Source organism: Haliotis rufescens, unplaced genomic scaffold (assembly GCF_023055435.1).
Source record: "Haliotis rufescens isolate VD_foot unplaced genomic scaffold, xgHalRufe1.0.p SCAF_5, whole genome shotgun sequence".
NCBI classification, from domain to species: domain Eukaryota; kingdom Metazoa; phylum Mollusca; class Gastropoda; order Lepetellida; family Haliotidae; genus Haliotis; species Haliotis rufescens.
The window spans coordinates 62667044-62686986 of NW_025964223.1; the positions used below are offsets into that span (position 1 = coordinate 62667044).

At 39.7% G+C, this 19943-nt stretch overlaps 1 long non-coding RNA gene across 1 annotated transcript in view; it reads left to right on the forward strand.

The window, feature by feature from the left end:
- Positions 1-264: 264 nt before the first annotated feature.
- Positions 265-19943, forward strand: part of LOC125373507 — a 151414-nt gene continuing 131735 nt past the window's right edge. Inside the window, exon 1 of the long non-coding RNA XR_007218377.1 lies at positions 265-380. This is a non-coding gene — a long non-coding RNA (uncharacterized LOC125373507). The remainder of the gene's footprint in view (positions 381-19943) is intronic.

Consider the following 19943-nt stretch of genomic DNA (forward strand, 5'->3'; position numbering starts at 1 on the left):
ACTTATCCTGTGCGGCTTGGAGTACACAAGATTGCCCTGTCTCTCTAGAAGTATCATGCTAAGGCTCTGCGCAGTATCACATATGTGACCGTTGCTACTGCCTAGTGTTACGCCCAGCGCCGACTGCACAAACTTTCGTGCACCTCTCGTTTACACGCCCTTCTATTTGTTGATGGGTTCCTCAATGGATGCGAGATCGATCACTCACGTGGTGGCACATAACAAAGATCGTTAAACCTTCGTCGTGATCACTACAAAAGCCAACTTGATTCCACCGTGGTGCTGCTACTATTCAACAGTACTCGCAACACTATTGCTTTTGAGATTCTTGGATGTTCTTATATTGGACTTTACTAGAAACAAGCGATAGAAGACCAGAGGTGAGTACAAGCTTTAAGGCCAGTTGTTTTTAGTGCCTTCTTGGGTAACGTCTCGTGTCTTAAAGCACATGTCTGGCTCCAGTCACTTCTAGTGCGTATCCGGCTGCATACGATTCTGTGCAGATATCTTACACACTGCTGGAACTTTTACAAAGATTACAATGTAAACAGGTTGCATGATTAGTGGTTGGGGTGACTTAACGCAATTGGCTCATTGCAGATCATGTAGGAGAGCTATCGAGGGGAGTGGATAGCCAAACTTATATACCAGAAAGGCAGGGTCAAGTTTTTTTACACAGGAGATTCTACAAATATGATTAAGAACTCAGATGGGAGTCATGTACGATATAGTTTGGTGCCGCTTTGTCAATATTTCAAGATGGGTTCAATAAGCACTAGATCAATTGGACGGTAGCTGTCTAACGCATCTTGGATTCTGCCATCTCTTGAACTGGTGTGAGCTGACGACTGTGTTTGTCTCAAAACCATTCTTTTCAAGAACACTTGGCCATTATTGTTGTCTCTGTGCCAGATGTAAGAACGACGTACTTCTTCAAACCGATGGTTTGGTTGCACGAGACGGGGACGCTTGATAATTGAAGTTACAACGAAGAAGTCAGATGTGTCACTCTCCCTCGCTATAGAGACGGGCTATATAGAGACCGCTTATTCTGACGGTCAGACAAGCTTAAAATCGATCTTCGGTATTCTCTCTACAATATATCTATTAAGAACAAGCTTCACTTTTATACGGTCATGGCTTCTCTCTTCGCCATAAGGCGTACATGCTTAATGTACAGACTGGGTTTAACATTGTCAGTAACCTGAATTTGAAGGTGTTAAACTACAGGGGAACTTGTTATTTACTAATTGCGTGTTGCTGAATTAAAATAACCTTTACATGTAATGATTTACGTTGTTTAAATATAAGATCACAACCACGTGTTGGGTAATACAAGGGGGATAACTCTGTTGGGAATTCCGTTTCAAAGCAACGCCTTATCGGAATTTGGCTCGGGTTTACAGTGTCCTCTGTTGTGTGTGCAGTAGTCCTCGTACAAGACAGTAGTACATTGAGTACCAAAGATGTAGTTCACCTAATCACAAGTTAAAACCCAGTTCTTTGTATACAGAAAAAAAAGTACAATACTTTCGAGCCTTATTTCCCAGAGCACACTCAACACTCGCTTCTATGATAGGAATATATTGATTTGTCCGAGATGTGGCTTCTTGTGGGGCATTATTACTCAGTATGCTGGTCTAGTCGCACATAAGAAATGTTCATCTTAAAACGTGATAGATACGTGCATATGGTATCATACATGTAGAAATGGCTATCTCGTAGCTGCCTCTACATTCATATTATCAATATAGTGTTAGATTCTTCATGACCATGGACACAGGTCTAAGTTTTGCACAAATTCCGCGTTGTTAATGCATGTGACAATATTTGTCATTTTTACTCATAGTGTGTTTTTTACGTAAGTTATCTATGCAAAAATTGTTTCCTTACAAAGTAATATGTATTCTGTCAAGGGTATTATTTCTCTCATAAAACATACGCTCTGAAGCATGTATAAACTCTTACGTGTTTGCCTTCTATCCATTAGGCAATTGTGTCAAGGTTCATCCAAGTTCGTTGTGTTTGTTTCTCATAAACGTATAAGAAGATAACATGTTAAGATGCCCCCTTCGTTTAACGATCCAATACTAGTAACCATGGGCATATAGTGTTATCGATGTGTCGATCATAGAAAGGAAACAAGGAGAGCCTTTGATTAGTGGCAGAAATATGATGCCCTCCAATTCACACCAATGAAATTGCCACAATTTCCTTTGATTTGTTTTTGGAGTATTGAAATACGGTTACTACCGAATTCGTATACTCCTCTGATATTAAAGAAACATCAGTGAAGTGCAGTCCAACACGTCACCTTTTCTTGTATGACTTACTCGTTTCTCAGGACAGAGACTGATACAAAAGTTGAGTTTGAGATACTTCATTTATTAATTAACAATCATCTAACTAAATGTCAGGCTTTACAGAAAAGACGACCTTGAAAAAGTGCAAATTGCAGTTATAAATGAAATCTTCAAGTTGAGTACAATTGCTTTTCGCTGATAATGTGGTCTTACTTAATAATGCATAGGTTTACGAAATAAACCACAATAGAGAATACCTACGGGCTTTGTCTTGCCAACCTAGAGCAACCTGCATATATATATAAATGAAATGAAAAAGACAAAAAACAGGTATACGGAATGCATTATTCAAAGTGGGACATGCATGTAGATCCACGCTACTTACTGCTGCATAATGTTCGTTAAATGCTGTACCCAGAAGCACAGAGCTCGTTAAACAAAAAATGATTAAAGTTGGCGTTCGGGGATGGTTAGTTATGGATTATGTATTCCCATTATTTCAAGACCTTAGATGTTGGCTGGTGGGGACATTTTAGCAGACATTATCGATGGCCTATTCCAAACGACAGGGTCTCCCCAGTCATCAATCACTCCCGCAGCAGGTGAATGTATTCAAATAACAATCTTCACCATATGACATGTACTTCTACTCATTAACATTGTACAATGTTGTGTTCATTTCAGTTTATGGATTAGCTGCCTGTTTATACATTTGATGGTCATTGTCGAAGAAGAAAATAAGGTTCTTTTGGAGAGTTTGGTTTCCTTTTAAGCTCATTTGGTAATGATTAACGTAGAACGAGACAATACACACTACGATCGGTTATACCTTTATTTCAAGAATGTAATAATAATATGAGAAACCAATTGAGCCCAGCACTAAAGTGATATAAATGGTTCATTTACATGACTTATTCAGGCTGCATTTCATACAGATAGTTCCATCCGGAAATTAAAGCCTAGAACACTTGGTTTTCGATGTTTTAACATCAAGCAATAACGACGTTGAACGCGATTACAGTGGAAGAAATATTCAGTTCTTTGTGATTTTGACTCTATTAGCACTTTGGTGTGCACATAAGATTAGAATGAGTGTCAATACATGTGCATGCATATATTATACTCAACTGTGGGGAGAGAATATGTTTTTCAACAATTTGAATGTTTTCAGTTTTGATTTTATTACTGTGTAAATACCCTCGCGTAAAATGTATTGATAATATTCATGTATACGGGTTGAAGGCCTAGAAGTCTTTATTGTGTCAATTACATTTGAACACGTGGATTGTGTCTCGTTGACATCTGTGAATAAATAAAATATTAGACAATTAATGCTTCACAAGTCCATGAATTCGTTTCTAACTTTCAAATGTGAAGCAGCACGTTTACATATTGGGCGACTGATCAAACAAGATATTGCGTCTGTCAAGTCGTTGTTGTCTTATCAAAGAGATTGTTGCATCTGCTGGAGTGTTTGCTGACCGGCCAAGGAAAGTATTGCATCTGTTGAAGTATTGGCTCACTGATAAAGGAAGTATTGCATCTGTCGAAGTATGGGCTTACTGTTAAAGAAAGTATTGCATCTGTTGAAGTATTGGCTTACTGTTAAAGAAAGTATTGCATCTGTCGAAGTATCGGCTTACTGTTAAAGAAAGTATTGCATCTGTTGAAGTATTGGCTTACTGTTAAAGAAAGTATTGCATCTGTTGAAGCATTGGCTTACTGTTAAAGAAAGTATTGCATCTGTTGAAGTATCGGCTTACTGTTAAAGAATGTATTGCATCTGTTGAAGTATTGGCTTACCGTTAAAGAAAGTATTGCATCTGTTGAAGTATTGGCTCACTGTCAAAGAAGGTATTTGCACGTGCTGAAGTATGAGCTCATAAGTAATGTAAAGAATTGCATCTGTTGAGGCATTTGTTGACTGGTCAACGAAAGTATTGCATCTGTCTTTTAAAGTATTGGCTAGGGAGGAGGGGTGGCATTGTGGTTACAGCGTTTGTCACGCTGAAGACCCGGGTTCAATTCCCAAACAGGGGTACAATTTCTGGTGTTCATCGACGTGATTGCTGGAATATTGCGTCAAACTATACTCACTCACTCCGTCGCGTATTGGCTTTTTGGTCATAGGACTATTGCCGCTTTCGAAGTATCGGTGGCTGTCGGTTTTCAGTTTAACTAACTCCTATTTCCGTAACGCTCCTAATCGCTTACAGCAGTCAATTTGTCTCCCTACCCTAGCTCTACTCATTCCGAAGCGCATTCTTATAGTATTTCGACCTTAATATCAACCAAGCCAAACGGTCTAACCAACAGCAACGAAAGTATTAAGTATCCCAGTGTTGTTTTGAAATTAAACTGTTTCATCACTAACGGCTGAGGAACACGACATGTAGTCGTCATCATAGCCTTGTGAATAATGTCGTTTTACTGTTATTTTGCAAATTTGTACTAAGGGCCAGAACCTGGTACGGTCAAACCATTGGGGTTTCGACCATAGGCGTTGTATTACATACACGAGAAGCCCAGTCACAGCTGATAGCCGATCCTCCCAAGTGGACAGCCAGTTCTATAGATATTGAATAAACGATATAAACACTCGGATACTTGGACGTTTCTGTACTGGAGTCCCCATGCGGTCAATATAACTAAGAATTTATTCACGGTCGATAATTTGGCATGGCAGGCATGACAGGATGTGATCAAATATTTATTCACATGCCCGGTATCATTACAGTTCCAGTAGTTCTTTGAGTGAAGTAGCCTTGTGGATGAAGCGCTTGCTCGTAACTCTTGTAAGAGGTGGGTTCGAGTCTGTACATGGTACAATCATGTGTGTATCTCATTCTTCGTGTCCATGTCGTGAAATTACTTAAAGGGGTATTAATAACGCTCATTCGAGTGCACGCACGCACTCACTCACTCAGTGAGAGAGAGGGGGGTAAGAGAGATAGAGTGAGCGAGCGACAGGGAGACATGGGTGAGAGAAAGAAAGAGAGAGAGATAGGCAAGGAACTGTGTATTAAATAACATGATTTTTTTAACCTTCCGCAAAAAAAGGAATGTACGAGAGATTTATTATATGACGATTGGATACTGGCGGTTCGATCATGCATCCGATTATTCTGACAACATATCAAACAATCCTAAGCGCTATGCGAAAAAGCGTCACGTCGTCAAAGATAAGCCTTTCACGTGGAAAAAACACGTAGATCAACCTACATTTCATAACAAGGTGCATGGTACGTTCGACAGTAGTATGTGTCTTACACTACCACCCTCATAAGCTGCATTGCATAACGTAGTTACGCATCTCCATGTATGACGTCATTGCATTATCATAACGTGTAATGACACACTGTGATAAAATACATACATGCATCTGGAAACACTCGGATCAATACTTCATCCATATGAAAAAGATATCCAAAGTGTGCGTCCGATTAAAAGGACAGCTACATGTACATGTACAAACATACCCACTATTAAACACACTATTAAAACGATAACAACCGTACCGTTTGTTAAACCATGTTGCTTGAGACAAGTGAGCTTAAACAGACCATTAACTACATAAAATATACATGTTCTCTCAAAAAAAGAGAAGAAGTAAAAGTAAAATGGAAGAGATAGATGATATCCTAGTGGTTCTTGAACAGGACAATTCCACATGTACACCACATATACCTATACTCCACGTATGTCTAAAGGAGGTATTTAACATTTTATTGTAAAATAGCAGAGATGGTTGCATCTAACTGTACGCTAGTCTACGAGATGATAACTCGTTTTTGATTCTCAGAATGCAACCCTCTTTACTCGTAAATCAGTCCGAATCCAAGCACTGATGGCAACCAATTGTCACCCTCAGCTCCCAAAGGAGTCATGAGGTGTAATTTAGATGCATTGTTAAGTTCCAGGTAGTATTTCAAAGATTAATAGCCTCAGCAGTGTTCGTGATCATTAGAATTCTCTGGCGATTTGTTACTTGCCTTTATGTTTTTATGACGAAACAATTGGGCTCGCAAGGGAAAATATATAGATATCAAAGCGAGCACAAGTTAAAACGCATTAATTAATCTATGTCTCTCCGTAAAACAGGGAGGTAGAATCCAGGTCTGTCATGCTGATCATCTGTAATAGTCCCTGGGAATAGGCTCCTACATATTTGCCATCATTTTAATCATTGATATCACAAACTGTTTAAAGTCAGGAACAAGAACAGTCATTTAACGAAGTAAAGAGACAGGCAGTTTTCTCCAATAAAAAGACCAATCTGTATTTGAAAAGTCACACTCTATCGCTTAAGTATTTCAATTTCTTGGAGATACCCTCACGCAAGGTTTAGCCGCTATTTGTTCTAGTTGCAAAATTAGTTCCCTTGAGGCTCTATTAATAGCAAACTTGAAAACTAAATAATCTGTTTCTACAAATTCCTAATTCCTCAAAGCTGACAAAGGAATGTGCACATATACCAAAAAATCAATATTTGGGATATTTCCAATTCAGTGCAAAAATATATATTTATCATAAATATATAATTCTCTTTTCCCGAGTAAAAATTGCGTCGGTTTACTCGCCTCGAAGTTTTTTTTAGAATATCCGAACAATGCGCCGTCGTCCAAGTTGTTATAATCATCGCCTTTTGTCTCAAGAAATATCGATAACTTACCAGCTTGTCTGAAAAGCCATTGTTGATAGCTTAACTACTTTACATGAGTTCTTTTAGAAGCGAAACCGGTTTACAGTTGGTCTTTTGTGGCTTGCATGAGAGTTAATTACTCTGCAACCATCGATGAAGTTACTGGTAGGAGAAGCGCAGAGGTATACATTTTTCACAAGTTAATTGTTTGGGTTCGCGTGATCGCCGATCACAAACATTGCATATAGCATGTATAGGCCATGATCGTCATTCATGTTTTATATCAACGTCACTGAAGGGTTGGGGCCTTTTAAAGTCGAAGATTTTTTCAGTCTGGACCTATCCTCTTTTTATGACATTATAGCATGAAACAGGATGAATGATGTCAGTCCTGAATGTTTTATACACATCTGCAGCCAATGTGGCTAAAAGGTTCCACATCCTCGTCTGTCGCTGCAGCTAGTTAAGCTTATGACTGATGCTTTGACTTTTACATAGCTCACAAGCCATACCTTCCCCACTATGTAAGATGATAACACGTGAATACTTTTCAGGGTCCTGTGTTAAGCTGTTTAAGATGTAAATATTGACTTAAAGTCTATTTTCACACTGTTTTCTTCAAGGCACATGTAGGCAATGCGGTTTCAATCTTACTTTAGTAGCAGATGAAGCTGGAAACTGATAGACGACGGACAATAATTCTAACATGGATGCCTGTCAACTTAATGTGGGATGAAAGCACGAGGTGATGCAGGTTTAGACGGATACAGTGACCATTGGTGCAGTACAAGTCAAAGCGAAAATAGGATTCGAACCCACGATCATAGGGTTCAGTCACGTCTTACCTAAATTGATGAGCACATTGAGGTCGTCATGTGATACTCATACCATAGACCAATGTCCACCCGCTCCGACCCTCCCCCCCCTCTCTCTCTCTCTCTCTCTCTCTCTCTCTCTATCTCTCTCTCTCTCTATCTCTCTCTCTCTCTCACACACACACACACAGCTTCAATAACTTTGATCCTGTTGATTCCGTAGCTAAGAACCTTGAGGAGCTAATTAAACTCAGTACGGACCTGTATACACTCCTGCTCCCACAGGTATGATGAGCGTCTTGCACGAACTGCTTCAATTGTAAGTCATATTCGCATCTGTTACTCAGGATTGTCATTCTCAAGAACTATGACTTTGAATAAATGTAATTCGCGTTTCAACAGAAAGAGACTTGAAACTGTAATATTGAAACTAGGTTTCACGAGACACTTGTGTATGGTTATTACATAATTGGTGGCAGTTGTCCGGGACCAGTTTTCCATGGGATCAGTTGTCCGGCACCAGTTTTCATGGGGCATTTGTCCGGGGATGGTTTTCCAGTGGGCATTTATCCGGGGATAGTTTTCCATGGGGGCAATTGTCCGGGAACATTTTTTTTTAGGGGGCAGTTGCCCAGGACAGTTTTCCATGGGATCAGCTATCCGGGGACAGTTTTTGGGGGGCAGTTGCAAAGGGAAAGTTTTCCAGGGGGCAGTTGTCAAGGGGCAGTTTTTCAGGGGGCAGTTGTCAAGGGACAGTTTTCCATGGGATCAGTTGTCCGGCACCAGTTTTCGTGGGGCATTTGTCCGGGGATAGTTAACCAGTGGGCATTCGTCAGGGGATAGTTTTCCATGGGGGCAATTGTCCGGGGATAGTTTTCCATGGGGGCAATTTTCTGGGAACAGTTTTTTCAGGGGGGCAGTTGTCAAGGGACAGTTTTTTCAGGGGGCAGTTGCCCAGGACAGTTTTCCATGGGATCAGTTGTCCGGGGCCAGTTTTCTTGGGGGCAGTTGTCAAGGGACAGTTTTTTTCAGGGGGCAGTTTCCCAGTAAGTTTTCCTTGGGATCAGCTATCCGGGGACAGTTTTCTTCGGGACAGTTGCCAAGGGACAGTTTTCCAGGGGGCAGTTGTTCAGGGGGCAGTTGTCAAGAGACAGTTTTCCTTTGGATCAGTTGTACGGGGCCAGGTTTCTTGGGGGCAGATGTCAAGGAATAATTTTTTTCATGGGGCAGTTGCCCAGGACAGTTTTCCATGGGATCAGTTATCCGGGGACAGTGTTTTGGGGGCAGATGCCAAGGGACAGTTTTCCAGGGGGCAGTTGCCCCGACACCTTTTCTTACCTATTTCCAGGATCATCCTGACACATTTTATTGCAGATTCATTGCAAGCGAACAATTTTCAGGAGTATGGTGTCCTAATGTCATATTGTGTCATCTTAGGAGGAGGTCTCAAAAGCATGCAAATGATCGCTAAACTGCCTACAATGAACATGTGCGTGCACTGCTGACGAAACGTGTAAAAAGAATAAAAGATTACCACAGAGTTTAACCAGAATTACCCAACTGGTGAAAGACCAGTTAGGTCACGTAATTGTCAGAACCAGAAATCGGTGTGGGTTGGAGGGATTCTCATTCCTTGTTGATGGATGAGACTATATAGTTATTGCATTGAAAGACTTGTATTTCTCGACAGACTATGTCATGATATATAATGATGATACATGTCTGGGCATGTAGCACTTCATAGTTCCTGTGTCCAGATATTAAGGATCATGGCAGTTGATAACGAATGGCTATACCATTGCCATACATGGGTCTATTGACAAAGAATGTTATGATACATTAATGTTGATAAATGAGTAGACGTGTGGCCTGATTGTGTATATTTACAGGTTTATAACAGTGAATGCAACATATTTGTATTTCTTGAGACGGTCATGTCATTTTGATTGGATGAATTGATATGACAGAGGAGATTATATGTATCCTGACAGGAAATGTCATGACAGAGTAGAGTGTGGTGGTGAATGAATGCACTACTCAATCAGAACCCAGTGGTGTCGGCGCAGTAATTGCCTCTCACGTTACATGTGTGTGTACATTTAAATTTTGACAAGAGTGACACATATCTCAGGATATGTGACACGTGTTGCCAGTTACGCCGGTTGCGTCTTTATCCATGTCAGGATCAGGTTCATATTTCAGATTTGATCCGAGTATTATGTTTGTTTTTTCGTTACCATATACATCCTCATGTTTTTTACCAAAATGATCAAAGTTTACAACCTGTGCCATTGTAGACACCCACATTGCTATGCCATGCATTGATATAGTTAGACTTGGGTTAAACTTAAACAGTATTTTTCAATTATATGACAGCGTGTCAGCTTAATGTAGGAGGAAAGCCCGAAGTGATGTAGGTCTCAGACGTCTACCGCTTTGCTGAGACCCACGAGTACGAACATTATGTTGACAAACCTAGAAATATAATCGGGGCGAATCGGTTTTTCGAACTCACAATCATGGGTTTCTCGTGTGCCCAAGGAACGCAACTCTGCACAGCGAATTGCGGCCCTCTAGACGACTGAGACATCGCTAAGAAAGTGTTATCCCCAACACAACATTTCTTACATGTTGACCACTTTCTAAATGGCATTGTGTTCGTATTTAGAAGAGGTAGGATGCTAGTAGGTGGATTTCACATGTTTCTCTATCACAGCGAAGATTCAGTACTGGCGTACCTTTATGTGTAAGTGGTCACTTCAGATCCGTCAGTAAATCTTCATTTGGTAGCTGATTGTGAATTTGAACTAATCATCACAGAGATCCTATAAAATATATTGACTTAATTCACTTTCCACATCCATGTATATATGCATATTCAAGTTCCAATCCACAACATTAAACTTTTTTATGTCGCTCATTCCTAGCTAACTTTCCGGCACTTTTAAATCCCAGATACAGCATAAAATCCAAGCTGTAAGACGAGCCCGTTGCGTTTGCATGAAATTCATCAGTCCTACAAAACATAGCGTGACATGTTTTCCTATGTTCCGGCCCATTCTTAATAGCTGGCTATTCGTGGAACCATCTCGGCAATTACGAAAGCCATGTCCGCCTGAGCTGAGACTTTTCTGGGGTCACCTGCTCAATCCATTTCAATTTCTCAAATAGAGACATTTCTCATGGGTCATACAGAAAATTACTGACTTCTGTGAGACTCTATGGAGATGGGAATGCGAGGAGTTCCCGGTCTTGGGCCAATCAAGCAATTTAACCTCGTGGAGTTCGAATGTCGACAAGAGCTGCTGCATTTAAGCTGCCAAGGCTAGGAACAATTGCTTACAACACGCAAACTATATCAAATTGTGACAAGATATCTAATAAGCACAGATCCAATTTGGAAAGAGTAAGTGGGCCTAGTATCTAGAGTTGTAGGCCAGTCGGACAACCATCCCTGCCTTGAATTGTCCAGCATGCAGTAAAAGATGCTTTTCCCTCCGTAATGTCTTCAGTCTTGGCTGGCCACCTCCTTGGCCTTTGTGTCAATGCGGATGACCAGACAGATACTCTCTCCTATTAGCTTATTAAATCAAATATTTATCAAGCTGGCTCTTGTAATTTCCCGCCCTGAGTGTTACCCAAAAGTCGTTCATCTAGGCCATGTGTTTCCTTGAGAGGATGTAGTCATCTATTACCTGTCTCCCGCTAGTCCTTCAAGACGAGGGCTTGGGATTAGTTTACATCTAAACTTTATGGTACCAAGTGTCGGAATCGTTGAGATTGTAATACAACATGATTCAGAGTAAGAAATGTGTGGCTTTATATGGCAGGAGGTAAGGTATTGACTTGTGGACACGATGAAATGAACGTTCCTGCTACTTGCTCCCGAGGACCTGATACTTGATCTTTATACAATATTAATGACTGTCTGCTGACTTATTAAACGTGCATGCAAGACAGGAATGAAATAGCGGGAAGAAAGTTGATAGGGTGAGCAATTCATATACATTTTATGGCGGAATTGATCAGGGCGAAGGAAACTGTATTGCCTCTGGATTTGTTATGCGGATGTCAAACTAGACCCGATAGTGATTTAGTTCAGATGTTATATTCCAAAGTACAATATTAATTGTGATCATATAATGAACTAATACCATGGTGATATGAATCATATGGCATTTCAAATCCATCAATTATCTTTATTTAAAACAAGGAGAAAACGTCCGTGTGTTATTTTATCATTTGTGTATATGTAAAATCTACACATGAGGGATAAAACCTAGTCCCGAGTTTCTTTCGGACGATGGATGTTTAAATGTCGTAAAGTCCCCGAGAAACGCGTTTTATTTAACGTATAAACCGATTTTCTTACTTTAACATGATGAATATCTACGTTACAATATTGCAAACGAACATCGGTTGGCCGAATACAAATACACGAGATGCATGGATTGGTCGAGAGTTGAGTTGTTTCTTCCCTATATAGACCTGGACTCGTGGACATTCTCGTGACAACAACACGTATTGCTTTGGAAATCATAGAAGGTACTGTGAATTTGTGTGATATTATTCAATTTGTGAAACGTAATTTATGACACACATTTTCGATTATGATTAAGCGCTTCAAAAATGACTTCAAAATTCTGCTCTGTTCATGAAGATGCAGTGGCCGGAGGGTAGCTACATGACGATCTTTAGCGAAATGACATGCGATGTGTAAGGGCTCGAATCCCAGCAGCGGGAACTATAGAACAAGCTAATGAGATGATAAAATCCCTGTGATTTGACAAAATGTCCCTTCATTGGATGAGCATCGTGTCATGCTGTTGGGGTACGGCATACATTCGGCATACAATCAGTCAAGTTCTTGCCCGGACCCACTTGTATCAACCACAAGGTACAGATGCATATTTTGACCTGAATTCCAATATGACACAGGTACATGATAAGATAAGTAGGGTATGATTACACTTTTCGTGAACACCTTGTGTCATCACTGACTTTCAGCGATCCATTCACTTAATTGCCGTCACTATCTTGATTTTTACGCCCTATGGAATCCTTTTCGGAACATATTCGAGATTGAATTTACTCTGGCGCTGATGTCTTGAATGTATCACTTTTTGTTCTTAACGCCACACCTGGGTTCCACCTCTCACATGGGTATAATATGGTAAGTCGTGATATAGCTGGTATATTGCTAAAACTCACTCACTCACGTATTTAAATAGATGGATGGTGCCTATAACTTAATAAAATGGAAGGAGTGATAGGAAGAATATGGACGAAATTTACTCCAAAGACAATTTATTTACAGAGCAAGAAAACATTATCCTCTGGCAGTAATCCTCTCAGACAGTTTGTCAATTAAAGCTCTCTTGGAATTACACGTGGCATCAGTGCCTCCTTCAAAGGCCACACTTTCTTAATTACACTGAAGATAAATATGGTTTAACTAAATAATGAAACTGGCCAGAATGGCGTTCGTTTCTTGACGTCCGCGACAACACAGCCGTCCTCGTTGCCGGTCTTAAATACCATGTCACTCTTCCATTTTCACGCTTTTTGAAGGCATACGCCCTAAGTTGCTGTAACCAATAACCAGTCCCCTGGGAGTTACGCAAACAGTCTCAATTTAACAATGGAACGACATTTTCCACCATTTCCCGTAATCAGCGGCCATTTAGAAAATTAGGATCATGCGCTTAGTAGCCGCTGTCCCGGCATTAATCAGTGGCTATTTAGAAAATTAGAATCTGCTTCTATGCCTACGTTAACAGCAGTTATTAAGTGCTTTAGCAAATTGACGTAAAACAGGCCATATTGAAAGCATAAGGTTCGGGTGTCGTATTAAGACCGTACAAGATGTATAAGGCTTAAGGGGTTCTCCGAGTGCGATTGTAGATTGGGCCATAAATATGGCTCATAAAATATACGAACTCGTTGACCATTGTCTCTGTGTACAGTAGCTGATTTATAGCTTATAACCTTTAGAAGGTAATAAGGAAAGTAGTTTTTATAAATATACATATAGGGTAGATTGTGATTGTGAAGTTCCTTCAGATGATGGGTTTCAGGATTAATCTGTACATGTCAGCTTGTCAACCCCTGTCAGCTATTTCCGTGAAATTAAATAACCGTTACTTCATCAGATGGTATTGGTGTTTGCGCTTTCAAGCAGAGATAGTCAGTACACGTCTCAAAAAGTAATTTGATTGAATGGATTCCGTTTGAGTCTGGATTTGTGTGAGACGCATTGAAACTGGGAATAACCTGTATTATCAACGGGCTGCATAGAGGGACTGAAAGGAAGCTAAATTTAACTACTAATTCATAACATGACTCTTCTGGATGGATTATTGAAGGAATTATTCATTTCTGTCGTTCCATAATAATAATGATAATAATAATCTGGTTGGGTCTGACTAGGCAGCGCTTCCTGGGAGAAGTCCCATTCGCTGTCTAGGCTGCGTGTAGAGGGGGCAAGGACCCTGAGCTGATGATGAGCCTAACCAGCCTGACTGTGTCAGGATCACCCAAACCCTCTTTGCTGCATGTTTTTATTTTATTTTAATCTGTACATAATTATAATAATGATATTAATAATGAATTTATAATTAACTCTGACCTCCAAAAGCCTGTGGCAAAGGGCTAGGAAGGCAAACTTATTTGAATAGAAAATCCTTTGTGAGAAAAAAATAGAAAAAATTGACACATCATATGAATATTTATTCCCATCCCACCGGCAACAGCCCATGGTTACATCACAATTCAGAAATGATCCTTCATATGAATTTATCATATAGGTTCCGTTGATTTCAACCCGAATGGACAACAAAGGCATCGAATTATGGATCTATTCGAGATTACGATTCTTTCCTCTGTTCAAGAAAGCGACCTTTGCCATACGACTGAATTCGTCTACGTTAAAGTACATGTGCGATTATAGTGCAATCCACCATAATTGTGGAACGGCACTGAGTAACCCAATCTCGAATGCCTCATTTATTCCCTTCTCTATTCCAGTGTGGGTGCTTCATGTGTGTTGAGTACATGTAGAATAGTTTAGTCAAGAACGTAGATGGCAATCTTTGTGAGATTGGAGGGAACCAGTGTGTGTGATTCATGTGTGTTGAGTACATGTAGAATAGTTTAGTCAAGAACGTAGATGGCCATCTTTGTGATATTGGAGGTAACCAGTTTGTGTGATTCATGTGTGTTGAGTACATGTAGAATAGTTAAGTCAAGAACGTAGATGGCCATCTTTGTGATATTGGAGGTAACCAGTTTGTGTGATTCATGTGTATTTAGTACATGTAGAATAGTTAAGTCAAGAACGTAGATGGCCATCTTTGTGATATTGGAGGTAACCAGTTTGTGTGATTCATGTGTATTTAGTACATGTAGAATAGTTTAGTCAAGAACGTAGATGGCCATCTTTGAGAGATTGGAGGGAACCAGTGTGTGTGCTTCATGTCTTTTGAGTACATGTAGAATAGTTTAGTCAAGAACGTAGATGGCCATCTTTGTGATATTGGAGGGAACCAGTGTGTGTGATTCATGTTTGTTGAGTACATGTAGAATAGTTTAGTTATGAACGAAGATGGCCATCTTTGTGGGATTGGAGGGAACCAGTGTGTGTGCTTCATGTGTGTTGAGTACATGTAGAATAGTTTAGTCAAGAACGTAGATGGCCATCTTTGTGAGATTGGAGGGAACCAGTGTGTGTGCTTCATGTGTGTTGAGTACATGTAGAATAGTTTAGTCAAGAACGTAGATGGCCATCTTTGTGAGATTGGAGGGAACCAGTGTGTGTGATTCATGTGTGTTGAGTACATGTAGAATAGTTTAGTCAAGAACGAAGATGGCCATCTTTGTGACACTGGAGGGAACCAGTGTGTGTGATTCATGTGTGTTGAGTACATGTAGAATAGTTTAGTCAAGAACGTAGATGGCCATCTTTGTGGGATTGGAGGGAACCAGTGTGGGTGCTTCATGTGTGTTGAGTACATGTAGAATAGTTTAGTTATGAACGTAGATGGCCATCTTTGTGACACTGGAGGGAACCAGTGTGTGTGATGCATGTGTGTTGAGTACATGTAGAATAGTTTAGTGAGAAATGGGGACCTTTGCGTCGGTTTTGTGTGGAGAATTGTAGTTTTCACAGAGGATGCAAGTACAAACGTCATTAAATTCTGTCATACTGAATATTTCTGCTACTATTGAAACCGCTGCTCCACTTGCCAATATGTATAATCCCTTTGTATATTTGTGACCAGTAGATGCAGAAGGATTTTGTCAAGAACGTAGATGAGCGTCTGTATTGGATTTGAGAGTTTCCACGCGATGGCATTAAAAGTAAATACGTGATTCGTCTGTATCATGTTGCACATTCCTAGTCATACAATAGACGTTGACTTAATCAACTTAGTGCAAATACGTAGATCACACAAGGTGATTAATGGATATTTTATTCCAAACGTGTCCCATTCCATAAGCGTATAAGTTACCCATAAAGTGAAGCATGTTGCACTCCATCGGCTCTATGAATATTCATCAGGTCCCAGGATTATTCTAGTCAATATACTTCGCAGTTTTTACTTGGGAATACATCCAAGGGCATAACTGAAATTTATAAATCTCTACCTGAGATCTAAAGTATCGACCGTTCATGACTACAGTTAATACTGGCCGTGCGATAGTACTGACTGAAAAGACAATCTGATGGGCAATATACAAACTCGATATACTTTTCGATTTAAAACAGTATACCAAGTTTGTAAAGAAAACGAATACGAAATGATATATGGAATTCTTTCCTTCAAGATATCTTCCTTACTTTTTAGGAAATGTTTATTCAGTTGGACGGGTGATATACAATGTACATATTTTTTTTTATATCATTGTTTGATTCAATGCTTTGATGTTAAGATAGTTGATGTCTGTATACATGTAGTTATGTTTGTGTAGCATTTTGGGTGTATGTTTGGCTGTCATGATCTAAACTTTGTTTTTGGTAGATTGAATAATTTAACACGAATCTTTGAAGTTATTCATGAATACGTTTTACATGAATTCAAATTATCACTCAAAACACCGTTCACACAGATTTACAGAGGCACGAATTACGTAAATATTTTTGGACATTATTGGAATAAGCACAAGGTCATTGTGTACTGTTTCGTCCCTCGTACCCATGCTTGAGGTAGAAGGAGGTGACAAAGGAGGATCGAGTGGTTATAATGTGTGAGCAGGCTGATGGTGTGTCATCGTACCCCGACAGCCTGGGCCACTGCTCATTGTATCAACCACTTCCTGGCCACACTCGATTATTATTACTGGCCGTCATGACAACGCTATGACTGTAACGTAAAACAACATTATCTCACTCATTTAAAGAAAATAACCAATCGATAGAAGACGAAATGAAAGATCAGTCTCTGAAACTAGGATGTAAGACAAAATGAACATTACCATGACAATGATAGTGGTAAAAGCTAAGACGGTGCTGTGTCTCAATCTTCCCTACTACCATTGCAAGACTATACATTAAACTAAGTGAACCGCTAACATCTGTACACACACCAAGCACGCGGTATTGTTGATATGAACTGAAAGTCACAGCCATACAATCTGCTTCACCAGACCATTACAAGCTTCGGTGATGGAAAGACTACGACAACGTTCTCGTTATTGGCCTTTTGCCCACTACGTGTTATTGCATCAACTGTAGTTGCCAAATTACAAAGCAAATACGATATTCTATGTTTTAAGCACATCCTTGGAAGCACAATTGTCTGTCTGACTCGCTCACCCAAAATAGACCATCCGACCTCAAGATCCGAAGAACAATATCCCATTGTCTACACACAACCTTTGTCTAAGTGCAGCTGTGTAGCTTTACCATTAATAGAAGACTGATTGCATTGTTTCCAGATCCTTGGAAATGGGAGCAAGAAGTCATTTGTTTTTACTTTCTTGGATATCTCTTTCAAAGAGAGCTGAAAAAAGCGAAAGGGAGACCGGCGTTTGTGGAATTGCGGACAATATGGGTTTCACTCAATAGCTCTGGGCATTGAGTTAAATGGGCGCATTAAAGAATTTCCATTGATTTATCAGCGTGAAATCGTTTTTACAACACATATTTTATGTAAAGTACAAGTTTCGGAAGCATGACCTGTAACTAGGCCTTTAATTATTTCATTTTGAATATAGGATCAGCTGCACTTTTCTTTGAGGGTAAAAGGACATTTACAGGATCTCTGTAAACCAATGGTATGCCATGATGATCTATTTGAGGAAATATATGGGATGCTATGATGATCTCTGGGAGGATAAATGGTATGCTGTGAGGATGTATAAGAGGATATATGGTACGCGTACAGAATGAATTGGATTTGGTTCTTTAATAAATAGCAACAATGTGTACAAATGGTGGTAAAATAAATGGTCACAAGTGGAAATCCACTAGGGGATTTAATTCCACCAGAGATCCATAGACAAGAAATGGAGGCTCAATATATTAACACTAAACACTCTCCATCGTTATTGGGTGAGTCCGTAGAACAGTATAACATGTATTCATTGCTATATTTGTGTAAAAGCGACAAAACCCTTTCTATATTCATGAGAAATCTCTGCCAAAAGCAAAGTCGATTGTACAATTCCGACCATATCATGAGCATCCTTCCATGAATCACCGTCAAATTGTAACACATTTAGAAAATACTTTCAAATGTTTCAAACATGTGTAATCAAATTGAAGAGACAAGATGCATAAGAATCGTTTCATCACATACATTTTATCTGAATCAAGCATTTTACAGTTAGGTGTTTTTATTTGAATTAGCTTGTTTTCAAGTGTCTGCTTAAACTCAAACTGAAACCTATTTCTACGACATTCACCTTTCGCTGCACACGTGACTTAAATGAAGCTTCGGTATTCTATGCACTAAGGCATCTGTGAGAATAGTTCTCATTTCGTGCTAATATATCGTTGATCAAAATGCAAAGCACCCAAATCGCATTGTTCAAACGATCTGTGATTTTTAAAGGCCTTGCGTTTTGTACAAATGCCATTATGTCGTTAAAAAAGTTAACAAATATGTCATGTTTATCATTTGAGATATATTAACAGTAATAACGTTTCATAAACATATAAATAATACATTAAGCATGATATAATATGAGGATTTGCAGTGACGTCAGCTTCCCGTGTGGATTTCGGGTTAGCATAGGCCAAAGAAACCTATGCTGGTCGTAAGGTGTGACTGAATGAATCATGTGGTCAGACTCGATGACTGAGATAATTGCGTATCTTCGTACCACGACGAAATGAATCGTTGCTCATAATATCAATCACTGAAATGCCTGGTCCAGATTATTTACAGACCGACGTCATATTGCTAGACAAGTGCTTTGCGCAACGCTTAACATCTTACAAACAAAATAATTGTTGCATACATGTACATTGATTTTAAAACTGAGTCATGTGAAGCCGGCTTATATAATTCTGTCTGCTAAATTGCAATGGTTTTATGTCCGGATTGGAAATTAATAAATTGGAACACTCCCGGGGTTATTTCCCACAAACTGACTGTCTCTGTTCTCAGACAACCATGGTGTGATTCTTCCATGACTGGCATACACCCTCAGCCCACCTTCCACCTATTTTAATCACCTGTTCTGAATAATTGAAATGTTTCGACCGTGATGAACTCACACGTGACTGAGGGGTCACCGGTGGTTCTAAAACTCACAGAAGGGAATTCTGCGGTCGTGGTTGGGCCACTTTCTATATCATAAAAGGTGGTAGTGACAACACTGCTTCTGTTAGTAATGAAAGAGTCGGGTTAGGGCTGATTATGAGCTCTTCCATTATGCAGGTGGATTCTGTGTAACGTCAATGACGTGGGTCGTACGGTGACTTGTTTTCCTCTGGAAAAATGTCACATGGTATGACCTCATGTTGAAACAGCATTTGAAAATGCTCTCTTCAAATATGGTTTCGAGACCTGGTCATAGAAATAACTGTTGAGTGACATTGTTAAGTGATTGTGAGCGAGTTTGGTTAAGCGTCGCTTTTAGCGTTATTACAGACAAATCACGATTAGGCTTCACACATTGTGCCCATGCGTGGACGTACATGTAGCTTCGACGTGATGATCCAATGCTAAAACTACA